The 6,000-nt window shown below is 36.8% G+C and overlaps 1 long non-coding RNA gene across 1 annotated transcript in view; it reads left to right on the plus strand.

Annotated features, from left to right (window-relative positions):
• The window catches only part of LOC134808570 (uncharacterized), a 68,979-nt gene extending 64,227 nt beyond the window's left edge, over window positions 1–4,752 (plus strand). Inside the window, exon 3 of the long non-coding RNA XR_010151832.1 lies at window positions 4,049–4,752. This is a non-coding gene — a long non-coding RNA (uncharacterized LOC134808570). The remainder of the gene's footprint in view (window positions 1–4,048) is intronic.
• The last annotated feature ends 1,248 nt before the right edge of the window (window positions 4,753–6,000 follow it).

The following is a 6,000-nucleotide window of genomic DNA, read 5'->3' on the forward strand; positions in this document are numbered from 1 at the left end:
CTTGATGGGGATAGCATTGAATCTATAAATTACTTTGGGCAGTATTTTCACGATATTCTTCCTATCCATGAGCATGGAATGTTCTTCCATTTGTCTGTGTCCTCTCTTATTTCCTTGAGCAGTGGTCTGCAATTCTCCTTGAAGAGATCCTTCACATCCCTTGTAAGTTGCATTCCTAGGTATTTTATTCTCTTTGTAGCAATTGTGAATGGGAGTTCACTCATGATTTGGCTGTTTGTCTATTATCGTTGTATAGGAACCCTTGTGATTTTTGCACATTAATTTTTTATCCTGAGACTTTGCTGAAGTTGCTTATCAGCTTAAGGAGTTTTTGGGCTGAGATGATGGGGTTTTCTTAATATACAATCATGCCATCTGCAAATAGAGACAATTTGACTCCCTCTCTTCCTATTTGAATACCTTTTATTTCTTTCTCTTGCCTGATTTCCCTGGCCAGAACTTCCAATTCTATGTTGAATAGGAGTGGTGAGAGACGGCATCGTTCTCTTGTGCCAGTTTTCAAAGGGAATGCTTCCAGCTATTGTCTAGTCAGTATGATATTAGCTGTGGGTTTTTCATAAATAGCTCTTATTATTTTGAGATATGTTCCATCAATGCCTAGTTTATTGAGAGTTTTTAGCATGAAGTGGTGTTGAATTTTATTGAAGGCCTCTCCTGCATCTATTGAGATCATCATGTGGTTTTGTCATTGGTTCTGTTTATGTGATGGACCACGTTTATTGATTTGCATATGTTGAGCCAGCCTTGCATCCCAGGGATGAAGCCGACTTAATTGTGTTGGATAAGCTTTTTGAAGTGCTGCTGGATTCAGTTTGCCAATATTTTATTGAGGATTTTCACATCGATGTTCATCAGGGATATTGGCCTGAATTTTTTGTTGTTGTTGTTGTGTCTCTGCCACGTTTTGCAAACTAACCAGCTAGCATCATAATGACAGGATCAAATTCACACAAAACAATATTAACTTTAAATGTAAACGGGCTAAATGCCCCAATTAAAAGACACAAACTGCCATATTGGATAAAGAGTCAAGACCCATCAGTGTGCTGTATTCAGGAGACCCATCTCATGTGCAAAGACACACATAGGCTCAAAATAAAGGGATGGAGGAATATTTACCAAGAAAATGGAAAGCAAAAAAAAGCAGGGGTTGCAGTCCTAGTCTCTGATAAAACAGACTTTAAACCAAGAAAGATCAAAAAAGACAAAGAAGGGCCTTACATAATGGTAAAGGGATCAATGCAATAAGAAGACCTAACTATCCAAAATTTATATGCACCCAATACAGGAGCACCCAGATTCATAAAGCAAGTTCTTAGAGACCTACAAAGAGACTTAGACTCCCACACAATAATAGTGGGAGACTTTAACACCCACTGTCAATATTACACAGATCAACAAGACAGAAAATTAACAAGGATATTCAAGACTTGAACTCAGCTCTGGACCAAGCTGACCTAATAGATATCTACAGAACTCTCCACCCCAAATAAACAGAATATACATTCTTCTCAGCACTACATCGCACTTATTCTGGACCTGGCCACATAATTGGAAGTAAAACACTCCTGAGCAAATGTAAAAGAATGGAAATCATAACAAACAGTCTCTCAGACCATGGTGCAATCAAATTAGAATTCAGGATTAAGAAACTCACTCAGAAATGCACAACTACATGGAAACTGAACAACCTGCTCCTGAATGACTACTGGGTAAATAATGAAATTAAGGCAGAAATAAATAAGTCGTTTGAAACCAATGAGAAAAAATACACAACATATCAGAATCTCTGGGACACAGCTAAGGCAGTGTTTAGAGAGAAATTTATAGCACTAAATGCCCATATCAGAAAGCTGGAAAGATCTAAATTTGACACCCCAACATCAAAATTAAAAGAGCTAGAGAAACAAGGGCAAACAAATTCAAAAGCTAGCAGAAGACAAGAAATAACTAAGATCAGAGCAGAACTGAAGGAGATAGAGACACAAAAAACCCTTCAAAAAAATCAGTAAATCCAGGAGCTGGTTTTTTGAAAAGATTAACAAAATAGATAGACTGCTAGCCAGACTAATAAAGAAAAAAAGAGAGAAGAATCAAAAAGATGCAATAAAAAATGATAAAGGGGATATCACTACGGATCCCACAGAAATGCAAACTACCATCAGAGAATACTATAAACACCCCTATGCAAATAAACTAGAAAATCTAGAAGAAATGGATAAATTCCTGGACACATACACCCTCCCAAGACTAAACCAGGAAAGCACCGAATCTCTGAATAGGCCAATAACAAGTTCTGAAATTGAGGCAATAATTAATAGCCTACCAATCAAAAAAAGCTCAGGAACAGACGGATTCAAAGCCAAATTCTAGCAGAGGTACAAAGAGGAGCTGGAACTATTCCTTCTGAAACTATTCCAAACAATAGAAAAAGAGGGACTCCTCCCTAACTCATTTTATGAGGCCAGCATCATCCTTATTCCATTGACACTCTTGTCTTGAGTTTTGTAAATATTAGGCACAGTTCTGTATTTGAAGAGACTGGTAAAAGATGAAGCTGGCGAGAGAGGTTGGGACTAGACTCTGAAGGGTTGTACATGAGAAGCTTAGTAGAGACATTTCTAAAAATAGATATGTGAGCCATCAAATGGCTCAAATCCTTCCTTTCACATCTTCTCCCATTACTCCTGTCCTCGAAGGTGTCTTTCTCTCTTAAACTACTGTTATTATTACCCACAACATACAATATAGCTCTTAATTATAGAATCTCTAATTGCTTAATGAATATCAACGTTATCTCCCCAACCTGACTATAAGCTGTAATATTAGATAAGAAACACCTAATATTTCCATTTTATCTCCCATGGATATGTTGTATAGCTTTCGGGTGGTAGTTTTTCTAATGACTATTTAATGAGTCACTATAAAGGAGCTGTTAATGTAAAATGAATTTCAGCATTACAGCTGAGCCATGTTCTTATGCCATACCTTTTATATTCCCTTACCTCTTCAGGACTGGCTCTATAATTTGCAAAACCTGGTGAAAAAAAAAGTGGGATCTTTTATTGACCAATAATTGAGAATTTCAAGAAGTGGCAGTAGAGCATTTGATATTGTTTGTATCTGTGTCCCCAACCAAATTTCATGTCAAATTGTAATTCACAGTGTTTTAGGAAGGTGATTAAATCATGGTCATGAGCTTCCCCCTTGCTGTTCTCAAGTCATGAGATCTGGTTATTTGAAAGTGTATAGCACCTCCCTTTTCTCTCTCTCTCTCTGTCTCTCTCCTGCTCTGGCCATGTGAGGACCACACCTGCTTCTTCTTCACCTTCTACAATGATTTTAAGTTTCCTGAGGCCTCCCCAGAAGCAGAAGCCTGTACAGCCCACAGAATTGAGTCAATTAAACCTCCTTTCTTTATAAATTACCCAGTCTCAGGTAGTTCTTTATAGCAATGTAAGAACAGACTAATACAGCATTAAAGCAGGCATGGGGCCTTTCTGAGTGCAGGGTCCTGTGTAACTGTCCAGGTTTGCTTCCCTTATTCACTTAAGATGACTTTCCTTTAGTCTTTGTTACTAAACTCAGTGAAAATGGCCTCTGAGTCTTCCCAAAGTGTGGTTCAGTGGTTGATGAGATGATTTTTGATGGTACACAGACGGACATTTGCTTAGTGTTATAGTTGTGTACCAATATGTTATGATATATATAATAGTTACGTAAATGTGCCTTAGAGAAATATAATTTGCACATCAATCAATAATTTCAGGTTTATTACTGTTTGGGATAAAGCTAAGTTTAAAAATGGGCCAGATTAAAGAAAAATGCTAAGTAAATAAGAATACAGGTGTTATGCAGATGTTGTAGAAAGCATAAAATGGTACTTCAATAATGGAAATTTGGAAACAGTGGAAAACTGGATGACTATGGTGTCCTAATGACCTCAAAAATGTGGTGGCATTCTTGGGCCACACCTGACCTTTGATTTTCTGTTCTGGCTGATCTTTTCTTTGTGTTTTCTCTTTAGACTGGTAAAAGGTTTTCCAAAATTGAACAAAGAAAGGCTACTGAATCTGGAGCCCAGTTGGAGACAGCAGTCACCAATCACCCCCCTCAAGATCTCAAAGTCCATCAGCCATTCACCACACCCTTTCCTGATCCTCTTTTGTACACAGAAAGACTCCTTACCAGGGACAGAACACATAATTGGAACTTGCCACAAAGCTGTTTCTACCAATTTTCCAGTCAGCCCTGAAGTACTAATAACAATCTTGACACTCTTTATTCATTATTGTGGATATCTTTAAAATGTGTATTTAATAATAATTCTTAGTAAGTAATAAATAATACTTATTCATTTATTATTAACTCCAGTTATTATCCTACCCAAATTTATACATGACACAGAAAATTTAGCAAAGATCACTTGAGATTATTGCCTGAATTTATGCTCCTTATTTATCTAGAGTACATAAAGGGGTAGAATTCCTAACCTTATTTCGTATTATCAACAATCCAGTAAGTATGAGTATGTCCATATTGTAGATGAGTCTCAAGAGGCCAAGTGACTTGCTTAAGGCCAGATAGTGGTCAAGTTTCTGAAGGAGGGTCTATTTCTACTCTTCCAATTGCTAAGTTCAAAATGTTTTCAACATTCTTTGCTTGGACACTTAACGTCAGGGCCCCCGTATTCCATTCTAGAATGAAGTTTCTTCCTAAATTCACATAGGACTAGCATTCCAAATTCTGAAAGGTGTTAATCTTAGGGATTTAGGGAACAAGTGATGAGAATTTCTGGGAATTCTCAGGAATTTCAAAAGTCCTAAGTTATTCTTAAATTATTTCCAACGTTCTTTACACTCTTCACTCATTATTATGGATATCTAAAAATTATTTCTTTAAATTATTAATGTTATTTAAATAAGGTAACATTCAGATTATCTAACAAAATAACGGGAGTATACAGAGTCACTTATCAATATTACCAATATAAGATCTTGTTTTGCTTCCCAAACCCATTATTTCTTGAAACACTACTCACAGAATTTGTATAAAATATTTAATACAATAAAACATAAAAATATTAATTTTATTCACAAGAATGATTCACCATTAGCAGCATACAAGGCCATGAGCACATAGTTAAACTGCAAGCATCTACAAGCTTGCATCTACAAGCAAATCTGATTACACTGTGACCACTTCACTCTTACCTGCTCCTGTCCTGGTAACAAAAACATGAACCTTAAACTTCTGCTCCAAGTGGCATCACTTTCTGAGACTCATTTGACTCAATAAGTTTTCTATGTTGTTTATTGAGTTCAATTCTCTCAGAATATAATATTTTTCACATTTCTCCAATGTTTCAGCTGATTTTTCTTGGGATCTAGGATTTAGAAAAGTATATTCAGGTAGAAGAAATGCTAGGAAGAAATACCTGCGGGGAAACACTACTTAGGACAGGCAGAAATCTGGGATCATGAGCTTTTGGGTACAGCAGTTAGGGCAAACGATTCGTGTTCCAAGAAAGAGAAGGGCAACAACTAAGTGAGCTTTTTAAACAATATTTCCTCCTTTTTGAAATAAAGAGCCTTTTAAGCCTCATGTTAGGTAATGAGTATCCTACGTAGAATTAAAATCCACTATCTTCCCAGGAAGAGGTATTATTTAGGAGTTAATTGCTAGTTGCTTGTTTAGTCTTTCTGTGGCTGTCAGATTATTCCTGAATGGGAGCCTCATAAACAAGAAGCTTCCTAGCATGTCCTCTCCAGACCAAATGGACATGTGTTTCCCATTTAAACATTTCATTGCCCCAACTGAAAACAAATCACCTGTGTCTTTCGGATCTTAAGGGGAGAAGGTTGGGATTTATTCCTGGGCAAGCCTGAAGAAAACATTACCCTAATGGATGAAATATGTTTGCACAAAAAGACTTTTTAAAAGTGTCGCATTGGTCTTTCCCAACTTGATGTCCTCTTC

Source organism: Pan troglodytes, chromosome 1, assembly GCF_028858775.2.
Source record: "Pan troglodytes isolate AG18354 chromosome 1, NHGRI_mPanTro3-v2.0_pri, whole genome shotgun sequence".
Lineage (NCBI taxonomy): Eukaryota > Metazoa > Chordata > Mammalia > Primates > Hominidae > Pan > Pan troglodytes.